Here is a 17,833-nt window from a genome sequence, read left to right on the forward strand (position 1 = left end):
AACAGTAGACTGTAGTAACACAGGAGAGAGTTATACAGTAGACTGTAGTAACACAGGGAGAGAGTTAAACAGTAGACTGTAGTAACACAGGAGAGAGAGTTAAACAGTAGACTGTAGTAACACAGAGAGAGAGTTATACAGTAGACTGTAGCAACACAGGAGAGAGAGTTAAACAGTAGACTGTAGTAACACAGGAGAGAGTTATACAGTAGACTGTAGTAACACAGGAGAGATAGTTAAACAGTAGACTGTAGTAACACAGGAGAGAGTTAAACAGTAGACTGTAGTAACACAGGAGAGAGTTAAACAGTAGACTGTAGCAACACAGGAGAGAGTTAAACAGTAGACTGTAGTAACACAGCAGAGAGTTAAACAGTAGACTGTAGTAACACAGGAGAGAGTTAAACAGTAGACTCTAACAGCACAGGGGAGAGTTAAACGGTAGACTGTAGCAACACAGGAGAGAGTTAAACAGTAGACTCTAACAGCACAGGGGAGAGTTAAACGGTAGACTGTAGCAACACAGCAGAGAGTTAAACAGTAGACTGTAGCAACACAGGAGAGAGTTAAACAGTAGACTGTAGCAACACAGGAGAGAGAGTTAAACAGTAGACTGTAGCAACACAGCAGAGAGTTAAACAGTAGACTGTAACAGCACAGGGGAGAGTTAAACAGTAGACTGTAGCAACACAGGAGAGAGTTAAACGGTAGACTGTAGCAACACAGGAGAGAGAGTTAAAAAGTAGACTGTAACAACACAGGGGCGAGTGAAACAGTACTGTAGCAACGCAGGGGAGAGAAAGGCGGAGGTTGCAAGAGCGATGAAATGTACACACACTCAATATACACACTCACACACACACTCACATATGCACACACTCACATATACACACACTCAATATGCACACACTCACATTTACACACTCAATATACACACACACAATGTACACACACTCAATGTACACACTCACATATACACACTCACATATACACACACACTCACGTACACGCACTCAATGTACACACACTCACATATACACACACTCAATGTACACACACTCACATATACACACACACACATATACACACACTCACGTACACACACTCAATATACACACACTCAATGTACACACACTCAATGTACACACACTCAATATACACTCACTCAATGTACACACACTCAATGTACACACACTCACATATACACACACTCACATATACACACATTCACATATACGCACTCACATATACACACACTCACATATACACACACTCAATGTACACACACTCAATGTACACACACTCAATGTACACACACTCACATATACACACACTCAATGTATACACACTCACATATACACACTCACATACACACACTCACATATACACACACTGATATACACACACACACTCACATATACACACACTCACACACACACACACACACTCACATATACACACACTCACATATACACACACTCACATATATATGCATGATGCAACACTTTTTCACTTCTACAGTATATCACTGTCTCTCACTCTCACACTTTCTCTCTCACTCTCATTCTCTCTCACACTCTTACACTCTCACTCACTCACTCAGAGCAGAGTGAGGCAGCGGCGTGCTGAGGTGTGAAAGCCTGACATGCTCCATGAATCACTCTCTGTTGCTATGGCAACCATTTGGTGGGATATCCGCTATGACTAACACTTTTCATCGCTAAACTTTAGTCCACTTTAAGTTGTGCCACGGCAGGGACAGTGTCTTAAGTCCACTTAAAAGTGCAACAGAATAGTGAGGACAGACTGTCTTTAGTTTGGGTTTAAAGTGTCAAATCAAGTATTGCAACATATCTGATCATTGAACGGGGAGGAGTAGTCATAGGCAGAATGAAAGAGAATAGTTGATGAGAATTAGATGCTGGGATGGAGAAGAGGACAACTGACCATATGGGATTATTACCTCATAGTGTCACATGATCTCTCCCTCCCCTTTGGAGAGTCTGACGTGGTGATGTCATACTGAACCAGTGAACCATTGAGGGACTGACCTATAGAGTATCAGCTATCTCCACGTCTCTAACACACACACGCACGCATGCACGCACGCACGCACACACACACACACACGCTAAACCATCTTTAAATGAGTTTCACACACCAGCCCCCTCTGCCAGTGATTAAGCGGATTGGAGTAATTCACTTTGTCTTTGCACTCTGTGTCCACACAAAAAAAATCTACATAAATATGGGTTGTATTTACAATTGTTTTTGTTCTTCACATGTTGCCCTTCTTGCTGCTGTGATGACACACTGTGGTATTTCACCCTATAGATATGGGATTTGTTTTCAAATTCTTTGTGGGTCTGTGTAATCAGAGGGAAATATTTGTCTCTAATATGGTCATACATTTGGCAGGAGGTTAGGAAGTGCAGCCCAGTTTCCACCTCATTTTGTGGGCAGTGAGCACATAGTCTGTCTTCTCTTGAGAGCCAGGTCTGCCTACGACGGCCTTTCTCAATAGCAAGGCTATGCTCACTGAATCTGTACATAGTCAAAGATTTCCTTCGTTTTTGGTCAGTCACAGTGGTCGGGTATTCTGCCACTGTGTACTCTCTGTTTAGGGACAAATAGCATTCTAGTTTGCTCTGTTTTTTGTTAATTCTTTCCAATGTGCCAAGTAATTATATTTTTGTTTTCTGATGATTTGGTTGGGTCTAACTGTGCTCCTGTCCTGGGGCTCTGTGGGATCTGTTTGTGTTTGTGAACAGAGCCCCAGGACCATCTTGCTTAGGGGACTCTTCTGTTGTCCTCTCTCTCTCTCGTTGTCTCTCTCTCTCTCGTACTCTCTCTCTCTCATTCCCTAGTTATCTCTCTCATTCGCTCTCTCTCTCATTCACTCTCTCTCTCTCTCATTCTCTCTCACTCGCTCTCTCTCATTCTCTCGTTCTCTCACTTGCTCTCTCTCGTTCTCTCGCTTGCACTCTCTTGCTCTCTCATTCTCTCTTGTTCTCTAACATTCGTTCTCTCATTATCTCTAGTTCTCTCTCATTCAATCTCTTTTGTTGTCTCTCTCCCTCTTGTTCTTTCATTCTCTTCTATTTCTCTCTTGTTCTCTCTTGTTCCCTTTCTCTCTCTCCTTCTCTCTTTCTCTCTCTCGTTCTCTCTCTCCCTCGCTCTCTGTATATCCTTTCTCAGCCCTATGTGTGACGTAGCAAGTAAGCTATGTAGTACAAACAGACGTCATGTGAAAGTCAGGACCTTCATTAAATATTTACCACTCTGAGGGAGACCCTACCACTAGTTGGATGTACATTACTTCACCTGCAATGTACCGTATAATCTGCTATCACTGTGCTGTATAATCTACCATCACTGTACTGTATAATCTGCTATCACTGTGCTGTATAGTCTGCCATCACTGTAGTGTATAATCTGCCATCACTGTACTGTATAATCTACCATCACTGTACTGTATAATCTGCCATCACTCTACTGTATAATCTGCCATCACTGTACTGTATAATCTACCATCACTGTACTGTATAATCTGCCATCACTGTACTGTATAATCTACCATCACTCTACTGTATAATCTACCATCACTCTACTGTATAATCTGCCATCACTGTACTGTATAATCTGCATCACTTTTATAGTCAATACAATAGTGTATTAGTGTTCATATCATTTTGAGGCACTACAGTTTCTGTCTAAAGCTCCAGGCCCTGTTATGTTACATTAGATACTGTAAGCAGTGGGGCAGCTAACCAGCGCTATTCCTGTAATAACTATGTTATATCATGTTTTGAGACGCATGCTGTGTGCTTTTCATGCAGATCAGGGAGGATATTTGTAAACAGCCAGAGCGCGCTTCGCGCACACACACACACACACGCGCGCGCAAGCAAACACACAGAAACCCCCTGTTGCTACTCAAAAACACTGTCTGCGCTCGGCTCGTGTGGCCTGGGGGTTTCCAAGGCAACAGGCATCGTTAGGCAGTCAGAAGCACTCGTAAAGCCCAAGGTCAAGTGGGCTGCCTGGGACCCTGCAGCAGTCACAACACAAACACACTCACACACACTGCAGTATATTGTCCACATTTGGAAGGGGAAGAGTAAAAGACAAGTGTGTGAGAGAGAAAGAGAGAATATGGCCCACCATACCTGAACACTGAGGGAATGGGAGGTTGAGTCAAGGTGAGATAGAGAGAATATAGCCCACCATACCTGAACACTGAGGGAATGGGAGGTTGAGTCAAGGAGAGAGATGGAGGGAATATAGCCCACCATACCTGAACACTGAGGGAATGGGAGGTTGAGTCAAGGTGAGAGAGAGGAGAGAAGAGCAGGGCATATATATAAATGGAGAAATCAGATGTAAATTCAACTAACATGTCAATCGTGTCAATTCAACTCACAAGAACTGAAAGGGAAATTACCATCTGGTTATGCATGTCCCCAGTAGGGATGACTTGTCACATGTTGTTGTCATACAGTAGCATGTTCAGGACTACGCTTACATTTGAGTCATTTAGCAAAAGCTCTTATCCAGAGCAATTAGGGATAGGTGTGTTGCTGAAGGGCACATTGACAGATTTTCCACCTTGTCGGCTTGGGGATTCAAACTAACGACTTTCCGTTTACTGGTCCAACGCTCCTAACTGCTAGGCTAACCGCTAGTCTAACCGCTAGGCTAACCGCTAGGCTACCTGCCACTATGTTTAGTATGTTTACAACTGTTCAGAGCTGGTCCTAGGTGTTCATGTGGAGGATTCATTCATGTAGATGTAGTAGTCACATGCATTTACATGTGGTTGTCTTTTGACTTCTTTTTGCAATAATGGAAAGGAAAATAGAAAACTAACCTGAACTCTGGATTCTAAATGTGTCCTGTCTTCCCTAGAGATTCTGTTCAGGGGTCTGACTTTCCCTCGTCTGTTGAGGGGTTTTGTGGTCTGGGACACTGTCTCTGTGTGTTCACGGTCTTTTCATGTAGAATACAGGGCTCGGTATTTTTATTCTTACAGAAGCCTTGAGAGGGAAGATAGACTCTCTCTCTTTCCTCTTTCCTCTCTATCCTCATTCCTCTCTTCCCGCTTCCTCTCTCTGTGTGTGTGTGTGGGGGGGGGGCGAGGGGTCCGTGTGTGTGTGTGACTGCCAAATGAGCCCGCTCCTCTTCCTCAGTTACAGCAGAGGAGGAGAAGGTAGAGCACTGGAACAACGTGAGGAAGAGGGAGCGTAGTTGATTGTTATTCTGCCGGTATATCGTCTCAGGTTCATGTTGTCTAATGATGGTCGATTCAGTCGTTAGGATATGGGTTTCTCTCTCTCACTTCTCATTTAGTCCCCTGTCTGTCTGCCTGTCTGTCTGTCTGTCTGTCTGTCTGTCTCTCTTTTTCTCTCTCACTCTCTCTCTCTCACTTCATTTAGTCTTTCCCACCCCTCTCTCGTTCTGTCCGTCTTTCTCTCTCTCTCTCTCTCTCTCTCTCTCTCTCTCTCTCTCTCTCTCTCTCTCTGTCTCCCTCTCTCTCTTTTCATTTCAGTTTTTTCAGTTTTTTTTTCTCAAATTGATCAGATGACTTGTGGCCTTTTGGGTACTCTAGATTATCACAGGTGTCTGTAATAATATCTGCCCCTCTGTTTGGCCTTATCACATGTAAAATACATAAATAATCAAAGAAGATGAAAAAATAGGAGAACAACAAAGCTGTAAACAATATCTTAAATATAAACCATCAATGTAGTGAATAGCATGTTTAATGTGAGGGTTTCAGCATTACTGTTTGCTGTATGTCATTCGAATGAGACCAAGCTGCAGCGTGGTAGGGGTACATTTTAAATTTATTAAATGAACACCAACAAAAAAACAAGAAAAATTAATGACACGTAAATAATTGTAGCGCTCACACAGCAACTAACAAAAACAAGATCCCACAACAGAAAGTGGGAAAAAGGGCTGCCTAAGTATGATTCCCAATCAGAGACAACGATAGACAGCTGCCTCTGATTGGGAACCATACTCGGCCAAATAAAAAGAAATAGACAACATAGAATGCCCACCCCAAATCACACACTGACCTAACCAAATAGAGAAATAAAACGGCTCTCTAAGGTCAGGGTGTGACAATTACATTTTCTTTATATATAATTTTATGAAATTATAGTATAAAATTATCCCCACCCCTCTCTCTCTTCTCTCAATCCCTTTCTCCTCTCTCTCTCTCCCTTTCTCCCCTCTCTCTCCACTCTTTCTCTCTCTTCCTCCACTCCTCCCCCGTCTCTCTCCCTTTCTCCCCTCTCTCTCCACTCTTTCTCTCTCTTCCTCCACTCCTCCCCCGTCTCTCTCCCTTTCTCCCCTCTCTCTCCACTCTTTCTCTCTCTTCCTCCACTCCTCCCCCGTCTCTCTCCCTTTCTCCCCTCTCTCTCCACTCTTTCTCTCCCTTCCTCCACTCCACCCCCCGTCTCTCTCTCTCTTTCTCCTCTCTCTCTTTCTCTCCCTTCCTTCACTCCACCCCCGTCTCTCTCTCCCTTTCTCCTCTCTCTCTCTCTCTCTTTCTCTCCCTTCCTCCACTACACCCCCGTCTCTCTCTCTCTTTCTCCTCTCTCTCTCCACTCTTTCTCTCTCTTCCTCCACTCCACCCCCGTCTCTCTCTCCCTTTCTCCTCTCTTCCTCCACTCCACCCCCCGTCTCTCTCTCCCTTTCTCCTCTCTCTCTCTCCACTCTTTCTCTCTCTTCCTCCACTCCACCCCCCGTCTCTCTCTCTCTCTCTGTTCTTGTTTAATCCAACATTAGGGTTTGAGGTGGCAGGAGAGCACAGTGAATAGAGATGCCCTGGGGCCAGATACAATCCTTCTGTTCCCAAACACACACACACACAGCTCCATGCACATACAGGCTCACACGGTCACATGCACACACACACACACATGAAAACACTGTGATACACACACCCAGTCAATCCCTTAGCTCCGTCATTTCATCTACGTACCTCATTACTTTGGTTGGAAGGTATCTGAAATTACACTGCTGACAGATTTCTCTCCTCGTCTCACGACACACACACACACACACACACACACACACACACACACACACACACACACACACACACACACACACACTTCAATCTGAGGCTAGGATTGAGATTATAATCCACATGTACGGAGAACTCTGGCAGAAAACTATGTCCTTATATGCTTACCCATAGTGCACTCTGTCTGTTACTTTGTTATCCTATCAAAAAATGTATTGTTATTTTTCCCCGAAACTCCTGACCCAAAATAAGAGACAAAACAAAGACAGTTAGTTTACTGTTTTTGAGGGGAACTATTGTGAGAATATAATTGTATGTACAGTCTTGGCCAAAGGTTTTGAGAATGACACTAATATTAATTTCCACAAAGTTTGTTGCTTCAGTGTCTTTAGAAATTTTTGTGAGACGTTACTATGGAATACTGAAGTATCAAAGGCTTTTATTGACAATTACATGAAGTTGATGCAAACAGTCAATATTTGCAGTGTTGACCCTTCTTTTTCAAGATCTCTGCAATCCGCCCTGGCATGCTGTCAATTAACTTCTGGGCCACATCCTGACTGATGGCAGCCCATTCTTGCATTATCAATGCTTGGAGTTTGTCAGAATTTGTGGGTTTTTGTTTGTCCACCCGCCTCTTGAGGATTGACCACAAGTTCTCAATGTGATTAAGGTCTGGGGAGTTTCCTGGCCATGGACCCAATATATCGATGTTTTGTTCCCCGTGCCACTATGTTATCACTTTTGCCTTATGTCAAGGTGCTCCATCATGCTGGAAAAGGCATTGTTCGTCACCAAACTGTTCCTGGATGGTTGGGAGAAGTTGCTCTCGGAGGATGTGTTCGTACCATTCTTTATTCATGGCTGTGTTCTGAGGCAAAATTGTGAGTGAGCCCACTCCCTTGGCTGAGAAGGAACACCACACATGAATGGTCTCAGGATGCTCTACTGTTGGCATAAGGTCGCAATTGTAAATGAAAACTTGTTCTCAACTTGCCTACCTGGTTAAATAAAGGTGAAAAATAAAAAAAATAAAAAATAACACAGGACTGATGGTAGCGCTCATCTTGTCTTCTCCAGACAAGCTTTTTTCCAGATGCCCCAAACAATCGGAAAGGGGATTCATCAGAGAAAATGACTTTACCCCAGTCCTCAGCAGTCCAATCCCTGTACCTTTTGCAGAATATCAGTCCATCCCTGATGTTTTTCCTGGAGAGAAGACAGGCTTCTTTGCTGCCATTCTTGACACAACAATTGAACCGCTCTCCTTGAACTTCTTGATGATCCGACAAATGGTTGATTTAGGTGCAATCTTACTGGCAGCAATATCCTTGCCTGTGAAGCCCTTTTTGTGCAAAGCATTGATGACAGCATGTGTTTCCTTGCAGGTAACTATGATTGACAGAGGAAGAACAATGATTCCAAGCACCACCCTCCTTTTGAAGCTTCCAGTCTGTTATTCGAACTCAATCAGCATGACAGAGTGATCTCCAGCCTTGTCCTTGTCAACACTCACACCTGTGTTAACGAGAGAATCACTGACATGATGTCAGCTGGTCCTTTTGTGGCAGGGCTGAAATGCAGTGTTTTTTGTGATTCAGTTCATCTGCATGGCAAAGAGGGACTTTGCAATTAATTGCAATTCATCTGATCACTCTTCATAACATTCTGGTGTATATGCAAATTGCCATCATACAAACTGAGGCAGCAGACTTTGTGAAAATTAATATTTGTGTCATTCTCAAAACTTTTGGCCACAACTGTACAGTTGAAGACGGAAGTTTACATACACTTAGGTTGGTGTCATTAAAACTCGTTTTTCAACCACTCCATAAATGTCTTGTTAACAAACTATAGTTTCACAAAATAGATGGAAAATTATGTGGATATATTGAAGCAACATCTCAAGACATCAGTCTGGAAGTTAAAGCTTGGTCGCAAATGGGTCTTCCAAATGGACAATGACCCAAAGCATACTTCCAAAATTGTGGCAAAATGGCTTAAGGACAACAAAGTCAAGGTATTGGACTGGCCATCACAAAGCCCTAATCTCAACCCTATAGAAAATGTGTGGGCAGAACTGAAAAAGCGTGTGTGAGGAAGGAAGGGGGCCTACAAACCTGACTCCGTTACAGCAGCTCTGTCAGGAGGAATGGGCCACAATGCACCCAACTTATTGTGGGAAGCTTGTGGAAGGCTACCGGAAACATTTGACCCAAGTTAAACAATTTAAAGGCAATGCTACCAAATACTAATTAAATGTATGTAAACTTCTGACCCACTGGGAATGTGATGAAAGAAATGAAAGCTGAAATAAATAATTCTCTCTACTATTATTCTGACATTTCACATTCTTAAAATAAAGTGGTGATCCTAACTGACCTAAAACAGGGCATTTTTACTAGGATTAAATTCAGGAATTGTGAAAAATGTTTCAAAAGTTTAAATGTATTTGGCTAAGGTGTATGTAAACTTCTGACTTCAACTGTATATGTATATACAGTTTATATTTATATTTAGCAGATACATGGTAGTATTTGTCATTAAAATGAACTTGTTGATAGTTAGAATACTCTGTGTACCTTTCTGTTTGGTTTTGTGGAGAACATGTTGTGAGTTTATCCTCTGAACTGCCTGTTCTGAATGTGTGTGATTAAGATTCATACTAAAGAGATTAAAAGTTGGAGAGAGAGAGAGAGGATAGAAAAAAGGGAAGGAGAAGAGATGCAAACAGATTTCAGATGCGTATGCCTGTGTGTGTGGGTTAAGTTGATTTCAGGCAACTGTGTCCAGGTGTTTTGTTCCTTACCGTCTCTCCTAGTGAGTCTCATAGTCTTTGATTAAGATTGGCTCAGCTTCACTGCAGCAAAGGGTTCAAATCTAACACACACACACACACGATACCAGCATTTTGACTTCGATACCGATACCAGGTTTAGTATCACGAAAGTATAATTCATGTCTTCCCTTTACGGGACCTTCTGTATGTACCCAAAACATGTATGATCCTAATCATAGACTTCAATATAGAATCCCTATTCATTGAATAAGATCTCTGTGGGCCTAATCATAGACTTCAATATAGAATCCCTATTTATTGAATAAGTTCTCTGTGGGCCTAATCATAGACTTCAATATAGAATCCCTATTCATTCAATAGGATCTCTGTGGGCCTAATCATAGACTTCAATATAGAATCCCTATTCATTCAATAGGATCTCTGTGGGCCATGTTGTAAAGAAATGTAATTTCACTTTTAAAGTGTATTACTTTTTATTGTGGCATGAACACAACCAGTCATGATGCTTCAACGGTCTCCTTTACTAGGCTACCGAGCACGCTATTCACTCACAACATATTTTCAGCCTCCAAACAGTGGTGAAAGGAATGAGATTTCTGTCATCAGGCCAGAATTGATGCGTCCACTGCTGTCCGGCGTGCGCCTCTGTGTTGTCCACTCATCTCTGCCTTGGCCACATTTCTGTGTTCATTTTGGAGGATAGGTTATACCTAGCGTTTACAAGTCCATTCACTAATGGTTCAAGCCTCTAAAATGCAGTAATGGTCAGTGGTGTAAAGTACTTAAGTAAAAATACTTGAACGTATTATTTAAGTAGTTTTTTGGGGTATCTGTACTTTACTATTTTATGTTTTTTTACTACTTTTACTTCAATACATTCCTAAAATATTGTACTTTTTACTGCATACATTTTCCTTGACAACCAAAAGAACTTGTTACATTTTGAATGCTTAGTAAGACAGGAAAATGGTCAAATTCACACACTTATCAAGAGAACATGCGGTCATCCCTACTGCCCCTGGCCTGCCACACAACAACACACGTGCATCCTTTGTAAGTAATCTCTGAGTGTAGGAGTGTCTGAGTGTCAGAGCCCTGATTATCCGTACATTTTTTAAACAAGAAAATGGTGCCATCTGCTTTGCTTAATATAAGGAATTTTAAGTGATTTATACTTTTAGCGCTTAAGTATATTTTAGCAATTACATTTACTTTTGATACTTAAGTATATTTCAAACCAAATGCTTTTAGATTTTTACTCAAGTAGTATTTTACTGGGGGACTTTCACTTTTACTTGAACACCTTTCACAGTTGAAGTCAGAAGTTTACATACACCTTAGCCAAATACATTTAAACTCAGTTTTTCACAATTCCTGACATTTAATCAGAGTAAAAATTCCCTGTCTTAGGTCAGTTAGGATCAACACTTTATTTTAAGAATGTGAAATGTCAGAATAATAGTAGAGAGAATGATTTATTTCAGCTTTTATTTCTTTCATCACATTCCCAGTGGGTCAGACGTTAACATACACTCAATTATTATTTGGTAGCATTGCCTTTGAATTGTTTGACTTGGGTCAAACGTTTCGGGTAGCCTTCCACAAGCTTCCCACAATAAGTTGGGTGAATTTTGGCCCATTCCTCCTGACAGAGCTGCTGTAACTGAGTCAGGTTTGTAGGCCTCCTTCCTCACACATGCTTTTTCAGTTCTGTCCACAAATATTCAATAGGATTGAGGTCAGGGCTTTGTGATGGCTCCAATCACTTCAACGGTATATACTGGGGTAATCAACAAAGTGATGGAGTCCAGGTGAGTCCAATGAGCGCAGCTGAGTATAATGATGGTAACCGGTGCGTATAGGGATGGGTAGCCTGGCACCGGCGAGCGCTAGGGAGGGGAGCGGCAGCAGGCGTGACAGTACTGGACCGTACCGACTTACTTTCACCCCGGCTCGATACCAAAATGATACCACATCAAAAAGGAACAGGGTAGAAGGACTGTGATTTACCCCAATCTTTTCAAGTTTTTGCTCTCAAAATCACAATTTTTTTAAATAGAAAAACAATCAAATTGGATGTTGAAAGTACAACAATGCTTAAACCACACCAGGAGACCACGTTTGAGGTCTGGGAAAGTAGATTTCTTTGTGTAGTTAGCCTTTAATGCTGGAATCCTTGTGGTGAAACTACCTTGTCCGTTTGGGATATTACAACAACAAAGAAGTTACTACAAACAACCAGCAGAGTTTTTTCCCTCTGACATCATCGTCGCGATAGAACAGCAGCACATGTAGCTGGATGGACAACCTCTGCCTCGTCATCACAACAAAAACCAGAGCGGCTGTGGGCGGACGGTGTAGCTGGATGGACAACGCTCCCCACCTCTGCCTCGTCATCACAACAAAACCAGAAGTGGCTGTGCTGGGGCGGACAGTGTAGCTGGATGGACAACGCTCCCCACCTCTGCCTCGTCATCACAACCACAAAAACCAGAACGGCTGTGGGGGAAATGGGACAGTGTAGCTGGATGGACAACGCTCCCCACCTCTGCCTGCGTCATCACAACAAGAACCAGAACGGCTGTGGGGCGGACAGTGTAGCTGGATGGACAACGCTCCCCCACCTCTGCCTCGTCATCACAACAAAAACCAGAACGGCTGTGGGGCGGACAGTGTAGCTGGATGGACAACGCTCCCCACCTCTGCCTCGTCATCACAACAAAAACCAGAACGGCTGTGGGGCGGACAGTGACGCTGTTTCTCCTACGGTGAATTCCATCTTTAATTCATGTGTGCATGCACTAACACTTTTGTTTGGTTAGTGGTGTTTATGATGGAGTTTGAAAAACAAGGATTGGTACAAATAATCATGATTCTGGTGAGGGTTTATTACTGGTGAGGGTTCTAGAACTCACCATTGGGCCCTTATGTGTATTACTGGTGCGGGTTCTAGAACTCACCATTGGGCCCTTAGGTTTATTACTGGTGAGGGTTCTAGAACTCACCATTGGGCCCTTAGGTTTATTACTGGTGAGGGTTCTAGAACTCACCATTGGGCCCTTAGGTTTATTACTGGTGAGGGTTCTAGAACTCACCATTGTTCCCTTAGGTTTATTACTGGTGAGGGTTATAGAACTCATCATTGGGCCCTTAGGTTTATTACTGGTGAGGGTTCTAGAACTCACCATTGTTCCCTTAGGTTTATTACTGGTGAGGGTTATAGAACTCATCATTGGGCCCTTAGGTTTATTACTGGTGAGGGTTCTAGAACTCACCATTGGGCCCTTATGTTTATTACTGGTGAGGGTTATAGAACTCACCATTGGGCCCTTAGGTTTATTACTGGTGAGGGTTCTAGAACTCACCATTGTTCCCTTAGTTTTATTACTGGTGAGGGTTATAGAACTCATCATTGGGCCCTTAGGTTTATTACTGGTGAGGGTTCTAGAACTCACCATTGGGCCCTTAGGTTTATTACTGGTGAGGGTTCTAGAACTCACCATTGGGCCCTTAGGTTTATTACTGGTGAGGGTTCTAGAACTCACCATTGGGCCCTTATGTTTATTACTGGTGAGGGTTCTAGAACTCACCATTGGGCCCTTATGTTTATTACTGGTGAGGGTTCTAGAACTCACCATTGGGCCCTTATGTTTATTACTGGTGAGGGTTCTAGAACTCACCATTGGGCCCTTATGTTTATTACTGGTGAGGGTTATATTATTATCAGGTCCATTCTGGTCGAGTCTGATTGTCTTCGGATTCTGTGAAGACATCTGGCACACACACACACAAGTGCGTACACACACACACAAGTGTGCACACTCTCTCACTCAGGCAAAACATTGCTGTCAGTGCAAGGGAAAACCAAAATCAAACACTCACAGAACATCCAGCCCAGCTCACCGTTGCCTAGACGACCAGCATCCCGTATCGACTAGAGAGCGAAGTTACTATGGAAACACTGGATGCCCAAAGGAGAGAAGATCATTAATTGGAATGAGCGATGGAGGGAAGAGCGAGGGACAGACTAAAGTGCAGTAAGGAGAGACTGATGGACACAGACAGAGACGTAAAGAGATGGACAGATCGAGAGAAAAGAGAGACGCACAGAGGGAGAGAAAAGAGAGATGGACAGAGGGAGAGAAAAGAGAAACAGACAGAGGGAGAGAAAAGAGACGGACAGAGGAAGAGAACGTGTGATTTATGTGTGATTTATGTGTGCTACTGAGCTCTTTCCCGTGGTGTATAGAAACAGAAAAGATAGACAGTCGGAAAAAAGTTACTGCTGGGATTTTGAGGTTCAGGACAGACAGAAATACAGATGGACACATAGAAATAGAATACATAGAAAGGGTGTCTCCATTCAAGTCGATAGCTAGGTTTCCATCCAAGTCAATAGATAGGTTTCCATCCGAGTCAATAGCTAGGTTTCCATTCAAGTCAATAGCTAGGTTTCCATCCGAGTCAATAGCTAGGTTTCCATCCGAGTCAAGAGCTAGGTTTCCATCCGAGTCAATAGCTAGGTTTCCATCCAAGTCAATAGCTAGGTTTCCATCCAAGTCAATAGCTAGGTTTCCATCCAAGTCAATAGCTAGGTTTTCATCCAAGTCAATAGCTAGGTTTCCATCCAAGTCAATAGCTAGTTTTCCATCCAAGTCAATAGCTAGGTTTCCATCCAAGTCAATAGCTAGGTTTCCATCCAAGTCAATATCTAGGTTTCCATCCAAGTCAATAGCTAGGTTTCCATCCTATTGGCGACAGAATTTTGTGTGAATATTCTAGGATCCACATAAAGACAATATGAGCATTTCTTCCTCATAAACATTTGTTTTCATGTTCCTAATAAAAATCTAAAGTTCAATGTGTTTCCATTGCATTTTAAACTCTATCAATAGTTTTGTGCTCTATCCAACAGCTGGCAGATACAGTTTGAGTATGCTAGTCAACATGTTGAGATAAGAGCGATAATATTTTTATTTGTCAAACGGCAGTCAAGCATCGATCATCATGTGACCAGAATAAGACCCTTGATATTTATTGGAAAGCAGCATTAAGCCCATCACCGTGCACTTTCACCTCCCTGTGAAGTTTATCGGAACTTATTTCATCTTTAACCTCATAAACTGCATGCTTTCCTGAGTCGTAGTGGGAGGACCACACACCATATCATCACGTGACTCCAAATCTGCTTTGGCATGATGATTATTCCTAGCACAGAGGTTGCTGCCTTAAGCATACAGACTTGAGATCATTGGCCACTTTAATCATTCCACTTTAATAATGTTTACATATCTTGCATTTACACATCTCATACAGTGCCTTGCTAAACTATTCACCCCCATGGCATTTTTCCTATTTGTTGCATTACAACCTGTAATTTAAATGGATGTTTATTTCATGTAATGGACATACACAAAATAGTCCAAATTGATGAAGTGAACTAAAATAAAAAATCTTGTTTACATTTTTTTTTTTACGAAAATGTGGGGCGAGCATATGTAGTCACCTCCTTTACATATGTATTCACCTCCTTTACATATGTATTCACTTCCTTTGCATATGTATTCACACCCTTTGCATATGTATTCACACCCTTTGCATATGTATTCACACCCTTTGCATATGTATTCACACCCTTTGCATATGTATTCACACCCTTTGCATATGTATTCACCATCTTTGCATATGTATTCACCCCCTTTGTATATGTAGTCACCTCCTTTACATATGTATTCACACCCTTTGCATATGTATTCACACCCTTTGCATATGTATTCACCCCCTTTGTATATGTATTCCCCCTCTTTGCATATGTATTCACCTCGTTTGCTATGAAGCCCCTAAATAAGATCTGGTGCAACCAATTACCTTCCGAAGTCACATAATTAGTTAAATAATGTCCACCTGTGTGCAATCTAAGTGTCACATGATCTCAGTAGATTACACCTATTTCTGAAAGGCCCCAGAGTCTGCAACACCACTAAGTGAGGGGCACCACCAAGCAAGCGGCACCATGAAGACCAAGGAGCTCTCCAAACAGGTCAGGGAGAAGTACAGATCAGGGTTGGGTTATAAAAAAATATATGAAACTTTGAACATCCCACTGAGCACCATTAAATCCATTATTAAAAAATGGAAAGTATATGGCACCACAACAAACCTACCAAGAGAGGGCCGCCCACCGAAACTCACGGACCAGGCAAGGAGGGCATTAATCAGAGAGGCAACAAAGAGACCAAAGATAACCCTGAAGGAGCTGCAAAGCTCCACAGCGGAGATTGGAGTATCTGTCCATAGACCACTTTAAGCCGTACACTCCACAGAGCTGGGCTTTAAGGAAGAGTGGCCAGAAACAAGACATTGCTTTAAGAAAAAAATGAACAATCCCGTTTGGTGTTCGCCGTAAGGCATGTGGGAGACTCCCCAACATATGGAAGAAGGTACTTTGGTTAGATGAGACTAAAATTGAGCTTTTTGCCCATCAAGGAAAACGCTATGTCTGGCACAAACCCAACACCTCTCATCACCCTGAAGACACCACCATCCCCACAGTGAAATATGGTGGTGGCAGCATCATGCTGTGGGGATGTTCTTCATTGGCAGGGACTGGGAAACTGGTCAGAATTGAAGGAATGATGGATGGCGCTAAATACAGGAAATTATTTCAGGAATCTATTTCAGTCTTCCAGAGATTTGAGACTGGGACGGAGGTTCACCTTCCAGCAGGACAATGACCCTAAGCATACTGCTAAAGCAACACTTAACTGTTTAGAGGAAACATTTAAATGTCTTGCAATGGCCCAGTCACAACCCAGACCTCAATCCAATTGAGAATCTGTGGTATGACTTAAAATATTGCTGCACACCAGCAGAACCCATCCAAACTTGAAGGAGCTAGAGCAGTTTTGCCTTGAAGAATGGGCAACAGTGGCTAGATGTGCCAAACTTATAAAGACATACCCCAAGAGACTTGCAGCTGTAATTGCTGCAAAGGTGGCTCTCCAGTATTGACTTTGGGGGACGAACAGTTATGCACGCTCAAGTTTTCTGTTTTTTTAAATGTTATTTCTTGTTTGTTTCATCCCCAAAATTATTTTACATCCTCAAAGTGGTAGGCATGTTGTGTAAATCAAATGATACAAACCCCCCAAAAATCCATTTTAATTCCAGGTTGTAAGGCAACAAAATAGGAAAAATGCCAACTGGGAAGAATATTTGCAAGCCACTGTATGTCTGGAACAGTACCTGTTGCCATCACAGCTGTCCTGGTTTTGTTTTACCGGCACAAACTGGATGGAAAGTGGTTAGTGATGGCATAATGTATAGTCTGGCAGACATTTTGAGTGTCCCCATGTCAGGAAGTAAAAACAGGAAGTGTACCCTTCAATCTGTGCTGTGACTGACATTACACAAATTCCATTCCATTGCATGAGCCACATTAGTTAGCATCGTTCTACTTTACCATGGCAATCCAGCATCAGTTGATAGAAATACTATAGAAATGATTGCCTCAAAATACCAGGCAGCCGTTGTGAGTGTACCCTTGAGTTTACCAGTCAAATTGTTCACACACACACACACACACACACACACACACACACACACACACACACACACACACACACACACACACACACACACACACACACGCACACTGAAAGGTTTGAAGACAGGCAGGCGGTCACTTAAACATAGTCTGTCTGCCAGCTGTGTACCTGCCTTGCCTGAGCTTTGTGGAAGCCAGCCTGTGTCAGTAAGAGAATGGGCAGCTCTTCACAACTCTCTGGTGTACAGGAAGCAGTTGCACATCTAATCACAGTTTGTGTGCCAGACCAATGTAGGCCACAGTGAAGGAAGGTACCTTACTGTACCCTTCCATTAGGGTTACTGTTACACACTGGGCTCAATGGGACTACACACACACATGTGTATACACACACACACACACACACACACACACACACACACACACACACACAAACACAAACATGTCC

The sequence above is a fragment of the Oncorhynchus masou genome, chromosome 3 (assembly GCF_036934945.1).
Source record: "Oncorhynchus masou masou isolate Uvic2021 chromosome 3, UVic_Omas_1.1, whole genome shotgun sequence".
Taxonomy (NCBI): Eukaryota; Metazoa; Chordata; class Actinopteri; order Salmoniformes; family Salmonidae; genus Oncorhynchus; species Oncorhynchus masou.